Source organism: Triticum dicoccoides, chromosome 6A, assembly GCF_002162155.2.
Source record: "Triticum dicoccoides isolate Atlit2015 ecotype Zavitan chromosome 6A, WEW_v2.0, whole genome shotgun sequence".
NCBI lineage: Eukaryota > Viridiplantae > Streptophyta > Magnoliopsida > Poales > Poaceae > Triticum > Triticum dicoccoides.
In genome coordinates, this window is record NC_041390.1 from 503850178 (window position 1) to 503868811 (window position 18634).

An 18634-nucleotide genomic window follows, 5' to 3' on the forward strand; every position below is an offset into this window, starting at 1 on the left:
CATTGTCTCGCATAGATCGAGCACCGACAGTTGCTCTAGCACTGACAGCGGCAGCAGCTCAGTCTGATCCAGCTGAGGATTGGGCACCTACCGCGTCAGTGGATCAGTCTGATCTACCGGAGGATCGGGCATCGACACCGGCACCTGCTCCGACACCGGCACCAGTTCTACAAGGAGCACCATCTCCGGCAGCAGCAGCGGCTTCGGCACCTGCACCAACGCTTGCACTTGCATCTGCTCCAGCCCATGCAGTTGCACCGGCAACAGACTGGGCTGCAGTTCACACTTCATATACCAAAGTCCTTACAAAAACCGACATGTCTACCTTCTTGGTAAGCATTGGCCGCCCAAGTGCTTCGTTCTTTTTTCTTTCCATGTTGTTTCACATGATTCACTGTGTTGATCTAACTGTTTGGGTATGTCTTCTTGTTTGCATACAAAGAATTTCTAGAGCAACGAGGGAGTCATTCAACAATCCGGGTGACCGCGGCCAAGTTTCTCTTACCATGCGCAGCCTTGGTGTGAATGAACCTGCTCAATATACCGTAAGTACAAAGGATGGTCGCATGATGATTGATGCTAAAGGATGGTCATGGTTCAAATCTAAATCATATCTTGCGGTAGGGGATGATGTCAAAATCAAACTTTCTCGGCAAGGAGAGCTGGTCCAAATCAACTTTGAAATTCTTCAGTAGCAGCACGCAACTGCCGAACTTATCTATCCTCCGAGAGATTTTGATGCAATAATCTGGCATGGTGAAACAAGTGTCATGTGTGTATAAGTAGTATGACAATATTATTTATCACATGGTATATCGTTGATAGAATTACAACTCTGATTGCTGGTTAGGAACTGTCGTTTGATTTCATTCCAATAGCTGCCGTGCTTTATTCAATTTTGTGTATTCGCCATGCGAAAGCATCTAAAACCAGCGCCGTACCAATCGCTTGCAATATGAAAAGCACTAAGGTAAAACACATGAGCCCCCAAACATGCAGGGTTGGCCTGCGGCCCAAAGTCCAGAACCATGAGCCTATCTGAGTATTATATTCTCAGCTGAACCCCCATAAAAAAAGCTGAACCCCCATAATGCCCGTGCGTTGTAGAGGGAGTGTATTTCTTGGCAAGGTGAGCCTGTGATATAAAAGATTTGTATATTTCTTTACAGAGGGAGTATCTCTCTGTCAAAATATATATTTATGTGTAACTAGTTACTCATGTCTTTCTACTTCCTTTCGCTGATATGTGGGGCAACCGGCAACGGGGTCCACGTGCCATATGCACCAATTAGAGTGCACAACTTCATGGTAGACACACCCCGGTCGTAGCGCCGCAGAAATGCCCAATGAGCCGTCAAATCACAACCCCCCTTTCCAGCTTTAGCAGTAAGCTAGACGGGCGAAGCGCAATATTTCACTGGGCCTGAATCCCCTTCTCCCTCGTCTGCTTGTTCAGAGAAAAGCCCCTCTCGGCGATTGCATAGGGTTTTCTCATGGAGAACCAGGTATGAATTCTTCATCCATCCCCGATAAACCCAAGTCCCTTGGTTGCAGGTAATCCTAGGATGGCAGCCGCCGCCGTTGATGCATTTTTCTTCCTACTGAATCTAGTGTGTTTCATTTGCAGTGCCCAAAGTGCGAGTACCCTACAGGTTTCTGCGCCCTCGGCGAGACGACACACTTGTTCCTTCTCATCCTAACACAGCATTTTGAAACGCGCACAATATGTTCCTAGAATCCTCTTTTCTATCTGGGAGGGTGGTTTTTTTTGAACATGTTGTGTTCTCATATTATTTTTCCTGCAGTGTATTATTTGCTCTGCTAGAACACATGTACTCAAGATGCTCGGCCTTGCCATAACTGAATACACTAGTATAATGGTCACAGTGAAGACAAGCCATGGATATAAGTTCCAAGTTGGGTTCATGAACCAAGAAGACCGCTGCTTTTTTTATGGCCAAACTTGGATAAACTTTCTCAAGTCTTACGGACTGAAAGTTGGTGCACAAATGTTGATGGAAATAGCAGAACCTGGTTTCATCTTCACTGCGATCTTCCACCCCGACATCTTTCCAATTGTTCATCCATGTTAGTTTTGTATCTGGTTCTTGCTTGTTGCCTCGATTACTTCTTAATCCACCTATTCTGTCTAACTAATCACAATTTAACTTTAGAAGTAGCAACGAATCTCTCACGAAGAGGCTACTTCTAACTAATATTTTCTTATAATTGGTGGCACGTGTAGGTTTTTTCAGAGTTAAGTAGTCTGCTCGTTTATTACTCTGTAATAACTCGGTTGTTACTAATGGCTCTGAATTTGACTGGATCAGCATCCACAAGTTCCTACACTTTATTGATCGTCTTGAGGTCCTTGTGGGGCGTTTCAATGGTGGAAGGCCACGTGGGATATGTGTGCCACTGCTGCACTCGTTGAACAGGTCCAACTGTGTCGAGAAACTTATGGTACGAGCTGTTTTCTGTTATATATGTTGTTCATAAACTATTGCTTATACACAGTTTTACAGCTGTGATCTTCTTGAAACAGAAACTGCCGAGTTCTATTGTTCCTATACAGATGCCTGACCATGGTCGGGTCAGACTTGCGCTTGGTCACAACATGATGTTTATGTATACCTACTCAATTCCCCTTGGAGGTGAAAAGATACTTATTCATGGGTGGTCTCAAATTATGAAGGCCCATCCATCTTGGAGAATAGGACAGAAGATTATGTTCATGCTTTTCCATGGATCTAAAGCGAATATCCTGTTTATTGACCATGTTGCGAGATGAAGCCGCTTTCAGAAGGTTGTGGATGCGCGGGGTGGTGCCTGGGCCTTGTCCTGGGGCTTGGCGGCCTCACCCTTGGTTAACTGTAGGCAAAGTAGCACTGTCTGAGGCGTGCTTTGTACGGTTGAACCTGTATAAGTACTCATACTGCTTTTAGCTTTGGTTGTTAAGTGCCCCTGCTGGTTTCAGTTAAGGTTGTTAAGTACTCCTGCTGCTTTTACAGTTTGTCGTGTTTCTTCAGCCCTGTCTTCCTCCAGCCGCCAAAACCAAACCAGTGCCGGCGGGGCTGCCTGCTTCCGCCTCCCACAGCTGGCTGCGCCTCAGCGCACACATCGCCGCCCCACCGTCTCCTAAATCGTTAACACCGACGTCCTCTGCGCGCTTTGGTGCGCTCGCCGCGGCGCCGCCCTCTCCCGTTGTCAACATGGTCAACAAAAAATAGGAATCGGCAGAAGTACGTGGAGAGTTTGACAGTAGGGGCCCACCACGTCAGCGTATGGAAAAATAAAATGCTTCCTCCTAGTGTTTTCCTGACATCTGGGACCCACGACATTGTGAGTGTATATAGTCAATAGACAAGAGAACAACACAAGATCGGATGACATCTGGGATGTAGCTACTCGAGCAGTATTTTTTTTGTTTGGTATTGTTGAGACGGAGCCGGGTTTGAACTGGGTTGTGGCCCGTCTAGCCTAGGCTTATATTTTATGTTCACCGTGTGACCAGCCCCGCTATTTTTTCTTTGTGAAAATGAGCCCAGTTTATTTTTTCTGAAGAATACCCAATCCAGGCCTACTTATTTTTCTACGCCCTGATGGGCTGCAACTCTTTCAAGACGCCTACAAATCTTGAAAGTAACATGAAATGGGTTGTAAATATAAAAACAGATGACAAATTGGCAATTACTTTATATTTTCTGAATTTTATTACATTTTCAGATTCCTATTTCACTGGGCATTAACCTGATTTAAATATATCTTCAAAGTACTTTAAATCTGGCTGGACATTTTGGTATTAAAAATAGTTAGGAACCCATAGAAATATGCGAAATTGGCCCTGGCCAACAAAAAAACGACTGCAATAAATTGCATAAGAAGTTGCCATGAGCTATATATAAATTATTAAAAAAAAGAGGGAGTGGTCTGACTTGTGGGCCTATTTAGTTGACACGTATGCAAGATTTTTTTAGTTATTATATACATGAACAAACGATTCTAGCAGACATAACCGTTGGATGTCAATCCAACGACCATCGTGTTTCTTCAATCTCCGATCTTCTTGCTCCAGCCGCCAAAGCAGCACCGGCGGGACCGCCTACTCCCGCCTCCCGTGGCCGACTGTGCTACCGCGCAGGCCTCAGCGCCCCCTACCACTCCCACCGCTTGCCAGGGCATCCCTCTACTCACCCACACCCCCTATTATTCTACGGCGACGGCAGCCTCACACTACAGCCGAACCGGTGAACGCTCGTACTCCTCTCCGCGTAGGCATGCACTGCCGCGTCTTCCCCGGCTCCGCGTCGTCCCCTTCCTATGCCTCGCCGTCGTCCACCGCCGTGGTACTCTCGGCGCGGTGTGGTCAATGTGCTCAACGATCGACTTCCATCGAAAGAGTACTATACATGGAGAGGCTGACAGCTGGGTCCACGGCAGTCGCAAGGAAGTGCCTCCTTATTACGCGGAAAACAATTATTCCTCCACCTGACAGCGGGGACCCACCGAACGGGCCACCAGTATTTTGCGAAAAAAATTGTTTCCACCTGACTGCTGGGACCCACCAGACGGGCCACCGTATTTCGCGAAAAAAACGTTCCCCCCGCTGTCAGCTCGGACCCACCGAAAGTGCCTCCTTATTACGCACAAAAAAATGAATACTCCCCCAGCTAGCTGGGACCCACCTTGGTGGGAGGCTGACTTGTGGGCGTACTAAGTTGATGGGGACGAAGGGCTTTGTCAACTTAGTCAATATGAACGATTCTAGCTCCAGTGACCGTACGGTGTCCATCCAACGGCCGTAGTGCTTCTTCAACCTCTGGTCTTCTTGCTCCAGCCGCCCAAAGCAGCGCCGGTCGTGCCGCATGCTCCTGCCTCCCGTGGCCGACTGTGCTGCCGTGGAGGCCTCACCGCCCCTACTATTCCCAATGCTGGCCAGGCCCTGCGGCGACGGCAGCCTCACACCGCAGCCAAACCAGTGAACCCTCGTACTCCTCTCCGCGCGGGCTTCCGCTGTCGCGTCTTCCCCGGCTCCGCGTCGTCCCCTTCCTAGGCCTCGCCGTCATCCACCGCTGTGGTGCTCTCCGCATGGCGTGGTCAATGTGGTCAACGACCGACTTCCATCGGAAGAGTACTGTGCGTGGAGACGCTGACAGCTGGGTCCACGGCCGCAGCAAGGAAGTGCCTCCTTATTACGCGCAAAATATTTATTCCTCCACCTGATAGCGGGGACCCACCGGACAGGCCACCGTATTTCATGAAAAAACATTTGCCCCTGACTGCTGGGACCCACCAGCTACATCTTCGCACGCAAGGAAGTGCCTGACAGTCGGGACCCACCTGGTCGAAGCGTACGTGTAGGATCGAAAGTATGTCTAGAGGGGGGGTGATTAGACTACTTGACCAAATAAAAATCTATCCTTTTCCCAATTTTAGTCTTTGGCAGATTTTAGCTATCTTAGCACAAGTCAAGCAATCTTAACACAATTCAAGCAAGCATGCAAAGAGTCTATGAGCAGCGGAAAATAAAGCATGCAACTTGCAAGAATATAAAGGGAAGGGTTTGGAGAATTCAAATGCAATTAGAGACACAGATGTTTTTGTCGTGGTTCCGATAGGTGGTGCTATCGTACATCCACGTTGATGGAGACTTCAACCCACGAAGGGTAATGGTTGCGCGAGTCCACGGAGGGCTCCACCCACGAAGGGTCCACGAAGAAGCAACCTTGTCTATCCCATCATGGCCATCGCCCACGAAGGACTTGCCTCACTAGCGGTAGATCTTCACGAAGTAGGCGATCTCCTTGCCCTTACAAACTCCTTGGTTCAACTCCACAATCTTTGTCGGAGGCTCCCAAGTGACACCTAGACAATCTAGGAGACACCACTCTCCAAGAAGTAACAAATGGTGTGTTGATGATGAACTCCTTGCTCTTGTGCTTCAAATGATAGTCTCCCCAACACTCAACTCTCTCTCACAGGATGTGAATTTGGTGGAAAGAAGATTTGAGTGGAAAGCAACTTGGGGAAGGCTAGAGATCAAGATTCATTTGGTAGGAATGGAATATCTTGGCCTCAACACATGAGTAGGTGGTTCTTTCTCAGAAAATGTGTATTGGAAGTGTAGGTATGTTCTGATGGCTCTCTCCACAAATGAAGAGTGGGTGGAGGGGTATATATAGCCTCCACACAAAAACTAACCGTTATACACAATTTACCAATCTCGGTGAGACCGAATGGAGAAACTCGATCAGACCGATTCAACAAACCTAGTGACAGTTAGGATTTTCGGTGGGACTGAGATGCAACTCGCTAGGACCGATATGGTTAGGGTTAGGGCATAACGTAATCTCGGTGTGCCCGATTACACAAACTTGGTGGGACCGATTTTGGTAATAAGCTAACTCGAGAGTTGGTCAGGTAAACTCGGTGGGACCGGTCGCTCATTTTGGGGGGACTGAAATGTTACAAAAGAAAAACAGAGAGTTTACATTGCAATCTCGGTGGGACCGATCGCTCATCTCGGTAGGACCGGAACGTTACGAAGGGAAACCGAGAGATTACAACCCCATCTCGGTGTGACCGAGATCCCTATCGGTGAGACCGATTTGCCTAGGGTTTGTGGCAGTGGCTATGACATTTGAAACTCGGTGGCGGCAGATAGAGAGAATCGGTGGGGCCGAGTTTGACTTTTGGTTTAGGTACTTTGGATGTGGGAAGGTAGTTGAGGGTTTTCAAGCATATCACTAAGCACTTTGAAGCAAGAACCTCATTAAACAACACCTCATCCCTCCTTGATAGTATTGGCTTTTCCTATAGACTCAATGTGATCTTGGATCACTAAAATCTAAAATGTAGAGTCTTGAGCTTTGAGCTTGAGCCAATCTTTTTGTCCTTAATATTCTGAGGGGTCCACTTTCCTCATCCATGCCATGCCATTCATTGAGCTTTTCCTGAAATATTTATCTTGGAATAGCATTAGCTCAATGAGCTATATGTTGTTAGGAATTACCAAAACCACCTAGGGATAGTTGCACTTTCAGTACGTAGCGTTGTCATTTTGGTCGATGTAAGGCATGCACGTACATATATACTGGTTGATGTAGAGGCGCGCACGTGTCGTAGTAGAGGCGCGCACGTAGCATGTACACGTACGTACAACGGCCAGGGTGCAAGAAAGAAAATACGGCCACGTATGTGTACATACGGGAGGGGTCTCGAACGCCTACTCGCACATACGTACGGCCAGGGCTCGTGTACATGGCTGGGTCGGAACAGAGAAACATCACCGTCATCGTGTTCATGGGGAGGCAACGGAATGCGTCGTGTTCATGGGGAGGCAACGGAATGCATCGTGTTCATTGGGAGGGCTTGGACGGAATAGGCGATGGAAACGAGGCCTGGCATACCGCAGAATGGAGGAAACGGCCTTGTGTTCGACCGGCCACGTTCGAAACAGGATCCTGTTCATAGGGAGGGGTCTAGCGTACCGCAAAACGGAGGAAACATACCTCCTATGGTCGAAACAGGGGTCCTGTTGATCGGGAGGGGTGTGGCGTACCGTAAAACGGATGAAACGGACTTGTGTTGGAGCGCTACGGTCGAAACGGGGGTCCTGTTCATCGGGAGGGGTGTGGCGTACCGCAAAACAGGACTCCATGGGATACTGTTCATCTCCACCGTCGACCCCCTCCAGCCTCCACGAGCTACTGTTCATCCACCATCGACCTCCTCCAGCCTCCACCTGCGACTGTTCATCCACGAGCTCCTGTTCATCCAGCCTCCACTGTGTGCTACTGTTCAACCAGCCCTCTCCACGGGCTCCTGTTCAACCACCCCTCCACGGGCTACTGTTCATCCTGCCCTCCACCATCTACTGTTCATCCTGCCCTCCATGGGGTGGTCCTGTTCATCCAGCCCTCCACGGGGTCCTGTTCATCCAGCCCTAACTGGCTCGATCGATTGGGGTCCTGTTCATCAAGAGGCAACACCACGGGGTCCTGTTCATCCACCCCCACCAGGAACTGTTCATCCAACCCCCCCATAACGCTCACTGTTCATCCAGAGGCAGCATCGATCGGCTTCAGTTAGCAGTAGTAGCAAAGGAATCGCTCGATCGGGTTCAGTTAACAGCCATCGATCGATCGCTCGGGTTCAGTAATGCGTAGCCTGCAGTGCAATCGATCGGGTTCAGTTACGGCCAACGCCTCGCACACACGTGCGTACGTGTACGAGAGAAGCGCGCATCGCTCGGCCCTCGACCTCCCACCGTAACCGGGAACTCCCCGAAAGTTTCCTCGCCCTTGCTTCTAACACGGTTTTTTCCGTCATGGACGGCCCAAAGAATGTCATGCAGCTACGTCTCCGGCCCGCCCAGGATGAAAAGCCCATTTTCTGTCATGATTTTTTGTCATAGAAGTAGGAGCCCATCACATCTATGGTGATACCGGGTTTTGTCACAATTATCGTCATAGAAGTGTGATATGTATGACAGAAAAAAATTTCATTCGGCCCAAAATGTCACGGATGTGTCTTTTTTTTGTAGTGTTCGCCCATGCCCATAGCCTGTCGGAGGGGCTCGTCCTCCAATTTAAATTGATGGAGGACGACTTTCTCTCCATCAAGGTCTTCAGGCTCTTGGGAACTCGCTTGAGGTGTTGTGTGGAGAGCTACTCTGAAGGCGAACCCTCCTCCTCGAGCGGGAGTGACGAGGAGGACAACGACAACGATGACGAGGACGTCCAGCGGGAGGACGTCAACTCCGACTGATCTCCCCCCTCCCTCGGCCCCACGCCCTACCTAGGGTCTTCCTTGTCAATCTCTCCATCGGCGCACTCCCCACCGTTCTCTTTTTGCCTTCACCTGTCGCACCTGGGAGGAATGGGCCTAGAATGGAAATCACGGGGAACCTATCTTTTTCATTAAATTGTAGGCACTTGCCAAATCTTAATTTCTATATAATGTAATCTCTCGAGCCCATGCTTGTATCATGTAACCTTTGTACTTGCATGAGCATATTAATGAAAAAGTCTAGTCCTGCCAGTAACTCGTGCACGTGTACGTCCGTGCGGAGGCAAAATGCGTTCTTAGTGTAAATAAACTAGTCCTTCCGGCAAGGCACCTTGTCGGTACCCCTTGCGCCTGCCGGAGAATCACATCTGCCGGGTTATAGACAAAGGGCCCAACCCCCCGTCCACCTCTTTTTGACAAGGGTCACCACGACCATTCTTACCGAAGCAGCGTTCGAGTCGGAAATGGGAGCCCCTGAGTCCTTAAAGACGAGTGGCAAGGTGTGATTCTCCGGCAGGCGCAATATGCCTTATGTTCTAGTTCAAGAGGTAAGTGACATGCTTTACCATAAACCATTTTATGTGGAGACATACCCATAGGATTTTTATATGCAGTTCTATAAGCCCATAATGCATCATCAAGTTTCTTGGACCAATTCTTTCTAGATCAATTAACAGTCTTCTGCAAAATCAGTTTAAGCTCTCTATTACTCAATTCTACTTGACCACTAGACTGTGGATGATATGGAGATGCAATTCTATGATTAACATCATACTTAGCAAGCATTTTACGAAAGGCACCATGAATAAAATGTGAACCACCATCAGTTGTTAAATATCTAGGGACTCCAAACCTCAGAAAATTAACTTCTTTAAGCATCTTAATAGAGGTGTTATGATCAACACTACTAGTTGGAATAGCTTCTATCCACTTAGTAACGTAATCAACAACAACTAAAATATGCGTATACCCATTAGAGGAAGGAAACGGTCCCATATAATCAAAGACCCAAACATCAAATATTTCAATAACAAGTGAATAAAACATAGGCATTTCTTGACGTCTACTAATATTACCAATTATTTGACATTCATCACAATACAAGACAAACTTACGGGCATCCTTGAAGAGAGTAGGCCAATAAAAACCAGATTGTAATATCTTATGTGCAGTTCTATCTCCAGCATGGTGTCCTCCATAAGCCTCAGGGTGATACTTGCGTAGGATCTATTCCTGTTCATGCTCAGGTACACAATGTCTAATAACACCATCTACTCCTTCTTTATAAAGGTGTGGGTCATCCCAAAATTAATGTATTAAATCATATAAGAACTTTTTCTTTTACTGGTATGTGAAACTAGGTGGTATAAATTTAGCAACAATGTAATTAGCATAATCAGGATACCATGGAGCAGTACGAGAAGCATTTATTACAGCTAATTGTTCATTAGGAAAGCTATCATCAATAGGTAGTGGGTAATCAAGAACATTCTCTAACCTAGACAAGTTGTCTGCAACGGGGTTCTCAGCTCCCTTTTTATCAATAATATGCAAATCAAATTCTTAAAGCAAGAGAACCCATCTAATAAGTCTAGCTTTAGCATCTTTATTTCCATAAGATATTTAATAGGAGGATGATCAGTGTGAACAATTACTTTAGAATCAACAATATAAGGTGTGAGCTTATCACAAGCAAACACAACTGCTAAAAATTCTTTTTCAGTAGTAGCATAATTTCTCTGGGCACTATCCAGAGTCTTACTAGCATATTGGATAACATTTAATTTCTTATCAACCCTTTTTCCTAAAACAGCCCCTACAGCATAATCACTAGCATCACACATAATTTCAAAGGGTAAATTCTAATCAGGTGGCTGAACAATAGGTTCAGAAATCAAAGCTTTCTTAAGTATTTCAAATGCTTCTACACAATCATCATCAAAGACAATAGGAACATCTTTTTGTAACAGATTAGTCAGTGGCCTAGAAATTTTAGAGAACTCCTTAATGAACCTCCTATAAAAACCGGCATGACCAAGGAAACTTCTTATACCTTTAATGTCCTTAGGACACGACATCTTTTCAATAGCATCAACCTTAGATTTATCAACTTCAATACCTCTTTCAGAAATTTTATGCCCCAAGACAATACCTTCATTAACCATAACGTGGCACTTATCCCAATTCAAGACGAGATTAGTTTCTTCACATCTCGGCAAAACTTGATCAAGGTTGCTTAAGCAATCATCGAAAGAAGTTCCATAAACAGAGAAAACATCCATGAAAACCTCAACAATCTTTTCACAAGAGTCAGATAATATAGCAGTCATACATCTTTGAAAGGTAGCAGGTGCATTGCATAAACCAAAAGGCATACGTCTATAAGAAAAGGTACCAAAAGGGAAAGTAAAAGTTGTCTTTTCTTGATCCTCTTTTGACACGGGTATTTGAGAGAAACCAGAATAACCATCTAGAAAGAAAAATTGTGTATGTTTGGAGAATCTTTCTAGCATTTGATCAATAAAAGGTAAAGGGTAATGATCCTTTTTAGTAGCTTTATTTAATTTACAGAAATCAATTACCATTCTATAACCTGTAACAATTCTTTGTGGGATCAATTCATCTTTATCATTAGAAACAATAGTAATACCTCCCTTCTTAGGGACACAATAGAAAGGAATTACCCACTGACTATCAGCAATGGGGTAAATTATACCTGCCTCCATAAGCTTTAGTATTTCTTTTCTTACCACTTCTTTCATCTTAGGATTTAACCGTCGTTGGTGATCAACAATCGGTTTCGCGTCTTTCTCCAATTTTATTTTGTGCTGGCATAGAGTGGGACTAATGCCCTTAAGATCATCAAGAGTATATCAAATAGCAGCATGGTGCTTCTTCAGACTTTTTAATAATTTCTTTTCTTCATGCTCTGAAAGGTTAGCACTAATAATAACAGGATATATCTCTTTCTCATCAAGATAAGCATATTTAAGAGTATCAGGTAAAGGTTTAAGCTCAAACACGGGATCACCTTTGGGTGGAGGAGGATCCCCTAAGATTTCAATAGGCAAATTGTGTTTCAAAATAGGTCCCTGTTTAAAGAATACTTCATCTATTTCCCTTCTTTCATTCATAAACATATCATTTTCATGGTCTAGCAAATATTGTTCTAAAGGATCATTAGGAGGCACGTCAATAGAAGCAAGACCAATAATCTCATCTTTACTAGGCAATTCTTTATCATGAGGTTGTCTATGAAATTTAGCAAAATTAAACTCATGAGACATATCCCCCAAACCAATAGTAACAACATCCTTTTTGCAATCTATCTTAGCATTAACAGTGTTCAAGAAGGGTCTACCAAATATAATGGGACAAAAGTCATCTTGGGGGGAACCAAGAATAAGAAAATCCGCAGGATATTTGACTTCCCCACACAAGACTTCAACATCTCTAACAATCCTAACTGGTGAAATAGTGTCTCTATTGGCAAGATTAATTGTAACATCAATTTCCTCTATCTCAGCAGGTGCAATATCATGCATAATTTCTTTGTATAAGGAATAAGGTATTGCACTTGCACTAGCACCCATATCACATAAGACATGATAGCAATGATCTCCTATTTTAACAAAAATAACAGGCATGCCTACAACAGGTCTATGTTTATTCTTAGTATCGGGTCTAGCAATTCTAGCAGCTTCATCACAGAAGTAAATAACATGCCCATTGAGGGAGTCCTGGATTAGGGGGTGTTCGGATAGCCGAACTATACCTTCAGCCAGACTCCTGGATTATGAAGATACAAGATTGAAGACTCCATCCTGTGTCCGGAAGGGACTTTCCTTGGCGTGGAAGGCAAGCTAGGCGATACGGATATTCAGATCTCCTACCATTGTAACCGACTCTATGTAACCCTAACCTATAAACCGGAGGGTTTTAGTCCGTAGGACAACATACACATTAACAATCATACCATAGGCTAGCTTCTAGGGTTTAGCCTCTCTGATCTCGTGGTAGATCTACTCTTGTACTACCCATATCATCAATATTAATCAAGCAGGACGTAGGGTTTTACCTCCATCGAGAGGGCCCAAACCTGGGTAAAACTTTGTGTCCCTTGCCTCCTGTTACCATCCGTCCTAGACGCACAGTTCGGGACCCCCTACCCGAGATCCGCCGGTTTTGACACCGACATTGGTGCTTTCATTGACAGTTCCTCTGTGCCATCGCCGTCAGGCCCGATGGCTCCTATGATCATCAATGGCGATGCAGTCCAGGGTGAGACCTTCCTCCCCGGACAGATCTTTGTCTTTGGCGGCTTCACACTGCGGGCCAATTCACTTGGCCATCTAGAGCAGATCGAAAGCTACGCCCCTCGCCGTCAGGTCAGATTCGGAAGTTTAAACTACACGGCTGACATCCGCGGGGACTTGATCCTCGACGGATTCGAACCATTGCCGAGCGCGCCGCACTGTCACAACGAGCATGATCTAGCTCTGCCGCTGAACAGTGCCCTGGAGGCCGCACTCGCATCGGCTCCGACCCTTAGTTTGGAGCCGACCGCGCCGATCGAGGATGGGCGGTTGGACGCCACCTCGGGGGCTGCAATCCAAACGGCGATTAAGCCGAACACCAGCCCCGTACTCTGCGAGGCTCGTGACTCCAAGGGGCCGGACTCCTCTCCGGACTCCGAACCATCCGCGCCCCTGCCAGTCGAATCCGATTGGGCGCCGATCATGGAGTTCACTGCCGCAGACATCTTTCAGCACTCGCCTTTTGGCGATATCCTGAAGTCACTAAAGTCTCTCTCTTTATCAGGAGAGCCCTGGCCGGACTACGGGCAGCAAGGTTGGGGTACGGACGATGAAGAAATTCAAAACCCACCCACCACCCACTTTGTAGCCACTGTCGACGACTTAACCGACATGCTCGACTTCGACTCCGAAGACATCGACGGTATGGACGCCGATGAAGGAGACGATGAAGAACCAGCGGCTACTAGGCCCTGGAAAGCCGCCTTGTCATATGACATATACAAGGTGGACACCCCAAAAGAGGGAGAGGGCGATGGAACAGGAGAGGATGACCCCTCCAAGAAACAGCCCAAGCGCCAGCGTCAGCGGCGCCGCTCAAAATCCCGCCAACACAAAAAATGGTGATTCCAGCACAGGAGATAATAATACTCCGGAGAGTGCCGAAGAAAACCCCTCCAGCAAGGTTTAGCACAGGAGGACGGAGAAGCCAGCCCTCATGAGAGAGCGGCAGACAGAGAGGTCGAGGACGATAATTATATGCCTCCCTCCGAAGATGAGGCAAGCCTTGACGACGATGAATTCGTCGTGCCAGAGGATCCTGTTGAGCAAAAGCGTTTCGAACGCATGCTTATGGCCACGGCAAGAAGCCTCAAGAAAAAACAGCAACAACTCAGAGCTGATCAAGATTTGCTAGTTGATAGATGGACTGAAGTCCTTGCGGCCGAAGAGCATAAACTCGAACGCCCCTCCAAGAGCTACCCAAAGCGCAGGCTGCTACCCCAATTAGAGGAGGAAGCACTTGATGAGGCCGACCGGCCACCTCGTGGCCGCGACAGAGAGGCCTCCCGGCCCTCCACTCAAGCTGCACCCCATACCAAGGCATGGGAATATGCGCCGGACTTATGAGACATGTTGGAGGACAAGGCAAGGCAAACACGATCGATCTACGGATCGCGTGAGCACCCCACGGCTCGAGACGGTAACCGTAATGCCGGCCACAAATTCGGCAGGGCCAAACAAAGTAGACAAAGCTCATCGGAGCTACGTCATGATATCACCCAGTACAGAGGCGCCGCACACCCACTATGCTTTACAGACGAAATAATGGATCATCAAATCCCCGAGGGTTTCAAACCCGTAAATACCGAATCATATGATGGCACAACAGACCCTGCAGTATGGATCGAGGATTATCTCCTTCATATCCACATGGCCCACGGCGACGATTTTCACGCCATCAAATACCTCCCACTCAAGCTTAAAGGACCAGCTCGGCATTGGCTCAACAGCTTGCCAACAGGATCAATCAGTTGTTGGGAGGACCTGGAAGCCGCATTCCTCGACAATTTCCAGGGCACTTATGTGCGACCCCCAGACACCGATGACCTAAGTCACGTAATCCAGCAGCCAGAGGAATCGGCCAGACAATTCTGGACATGGTTCCTAACAAAGAAAAATCAAATAGTTGACTGTCTGGACGCTGAGGCCATAGCAGCCTTCAAGCACAATATCCGTCACGAGTGGCTGGCCCGGCACCTTGGATAGGAAAGGCCGAAATCTATGGCAGCACTCACGACACTCATGACCCGCTTTTGCGCGGGAGCAGATAGCTAGCTTGCTCATAGCAACAATATGACCAAGAACCCTGGTAGTTCGGACACCAGGGATATTAGTGGCAGGTCGCATCGCAACAAGCAGAAGCGCCGCATTAACGGCGACAATGCTGAGGATACGACAGTTAATGCCGGATTCAGAGGCTCTAAATCCGGTCAGCGGAAAAAGCCATTCAAAAGGAATCCTAGGGGCCCGTCCAGCTTGGACCGAATACTGGACCGCTTGTGCCAAATACATGGCACCCCCGAAAAGCCGGCCAATCACACCAACAGGGATTGTTGGGTGTTCAAGCAGGCAGGCGAGTTAAGCACCGACAATGAAGACAAGGGGCTGCATAGTGATGACGACGAGGAGCCCCGGCCACCGAAAAACAGTGGACAGAAGGGTTTTCCCCCACAAGTGCGGATGGTGAACATGATATACGCAACCCATGTCCCCAAAAGGGAGCGGAAGCGTGCGTTAAGGGACGTATACGCGGTAGAGCCAGTCGCCCCAAAGTTTAACCCATGGTCCACTTGCCTGATCACCTTTGATCGAAGGGACCATCCCACTAGCATCCGTCATGGCAGATTCGCCGCATTGGTTCTAGACCCAATTATTGACGGATTTCATCTCACTAGAGTCCTTACGAACGGCGGCAGCAGCCTGAGCCTGCTTTACCAGGATACAGTGCGGAAAATGGGCATAGATCCCTCGAGGATTAAGCCCACCAAAACGACCTTTAAAGGCGTAATACCAGGTGTAGAGGCCAACTGCACAGGCTCAGTCACACTTGAAGTGGTCTTTGGATCTCCGGATAATTTCCGAAGCGAGGAGTTAATCTTCAACATAGTCCCGTTTCACAGTGGCTATCACGCACTGCTCGGGCGAACCGCATTCGCCAAATTCAATGCGGTACCGCACTACGCATACCTTAAGCTCAAGATGCCAGGCCCTCGTGGAGTAATTACGGTCAATGGAAACACCGAACGCTCCCTCCGAACGGAGGAGCACACGGCGGCCCTTGCAGCGGAAGTACAAAGCAGCCTCTCCAGGCAGTTCTCCAGTCCGGCCATTAAATGTCCGGACACCGTCAAGTATGCCCGGAGTAACCTACAACAAGACCGCCTGGCACGTTCCGAGCAGGCGTAGCAATGCGGCCCCAACCCCAACCCTCGCAAAAAGGCGACGCTAGTACTTCACGTCCATAACTACGCTCTGGAAATACCAGGGGCATAGGGGGAGGGGCACAATCACGGCACGCCCAAAACATGGCTTAAACCGCACCAGGGGCTGCCGCTTTTTTACTTTTCTCTTACTTCCAGGACTCTACTCTTCAGAAGGCCTGTTCGGCAGTTCAATTGCCGCACAAACGATGCAAGGACCAGGGAAGCAGACAAGCCATGCCGCATTACGGAAATCCCAGGTGGTCTCTATCACGAGCAGTATACCTGTTTCGCATACTATTCCGCAGCTTGCCCCTAGAGCAGACATGTTAAATAGTCCAACTTTTCGTTTATCGCATTACTTGTATTGTTCTGCTTTGATCGCAGCTATTTTAATAAACAATGCATAGCTTTTGTCTTTTTTTTTGCATTACCTTTTTTTATATATGTTCCTTAACGACATGTTGCACCCGTACACTTTGGTACGGCCAAAATACGCCAGGGGCTTCAGTAACCCTCAACATGGTGTGATAAGTTCGAACACTTTAACAAGTGCGGCACCCCGAACTTATAGCATTATATGCATCGGCTCCGAATCATGTCTTGTGTCAATAGTTGGGTTTGCCCGGCTCCTATGTTTTGGTGCCTTATGTTCCGCTATATCGGCTAAGGTAACACTAGGAGAACCACTGCGATTGTGCCCCGGTTGAGCTGGGTCGAGCACCTCAGTGGAGAAAGCTAAAACTGACCATCATGATGAGGCGAGAGATGGTCGCTGTTTGAGAGGTCTTTTCGAGTCCTTAAAGACTTATGCCGCTTAGGGTGAGGAGCCGGCTCTGTCCGGCCAAGGCGTGGATAGCGCCCCGAACTCGGTCTTCCGAATACCAGGGGCTTCGCCGAAATTTAAAATTATAGAATTCTATGGCTAAGTGAGAGTGTTCATGCATTATAGTCCGATTGTCTTGTTCGTTGGGCTGAGCGCCTCCCTCGAAGGACCCAAACATGGGAAAAAGAGCCCTCAGGTTTATCCCCGAACACCCCAGCACTAGCGGCAAGGGGGTAGAAGCTGACGACTCGCCATCTCTCAGTATTGATAAACAGCCGCACAGAAGGTAATATTTTAAATTCAAGCAGCATTGCTCAGCGCATATGAACAAGTTTTCAACGCACAGGACAAACACGAGCGAGTTTTTCTCAAAAATTACATCCCTAGTACATTCATCCGCCACAAGGCGGGCACCCTTCAGAACATCCTTATAGTAATTTTCGGGCTTGCGATGCTCTTTCCCTGCTGGTGGCTCGTTCTTCACAAGCTTCTCCGCATCCAGCCTGCCCCAGTGCACCTTAGCACGGGCAAAGGCCCTACGGGCACCTTCAATGCAGACGGAGCGCTTGATGTCTTCAAGCCTTGGACAGGCCTCCACCAGCCGCCGCACCAGCCCGAAATAGCTCCCAGGCAGAGCCTCTCCAGGCCACAGCCGAACTATGAGGCCCTTCATGGCCTGTTCGGCCGCCTTGTGGAGCTCGACCAGTTGCTTCAGCTGGTCGCTCAGGGGCACGGGGTGTTCGGCCTCAGCGTACTGAGACCAGAACACCTTCTACGTCGATCTGCCCTCCTCGGCTCGATAGAATGCGGCGGCATCGGACACACTCCGGGGGAGATCTACGAACGCTCCTGGAGAGCTCCGGATTCGGGTAAGTATCAAGTAACTCACGTTTATGTGTTTACTCTGCATAAAGAATGCCTTACCCGCCGCTATCTTCTTCACCTCATCCAACTCCTGGAGGGTCTTCTGGGACTCGGCCTTGGTAGATTTGGCATTTTCAATAGCCACCGCAAGCTCGGACGCTTGCGTCTTCGAGTCACGCTCCAAACTCTCATGTTTTTCCATGAGAGCCTGGAGCTCTTGCCGCACCTTGCCAACCTCGGCCTCATACATCTCCCGCTCGGTGCGCTCCGAGGCCGAATTCTTCTCGGCCTCGTCCATCGCTTGCTTAAGGGTCGCCACCTCAGACGTGGCCCCTACAATAGCCACGATAATCCTGTCATTTTTTGCAATTGCACATTTTATATATATATATATATATATATATATATATATATATATATATATATATATATATATATATATATATACTTTTAACAAGGTATTTCTTACCTTCATTGTCCTTGAGCTGCTTCTTGGCACGCTCGAGCTCTTGCTCAGACCTTTCGAGGTCCTGCTTTAGCGTGTCCACTTCCGCAGTCAGTGCGGCGGACGCAAGCAGGGTAGCCTCCACATGCATATTGACTCATTTTTGTTAGACTCCTGCGAATTCTATTTGATC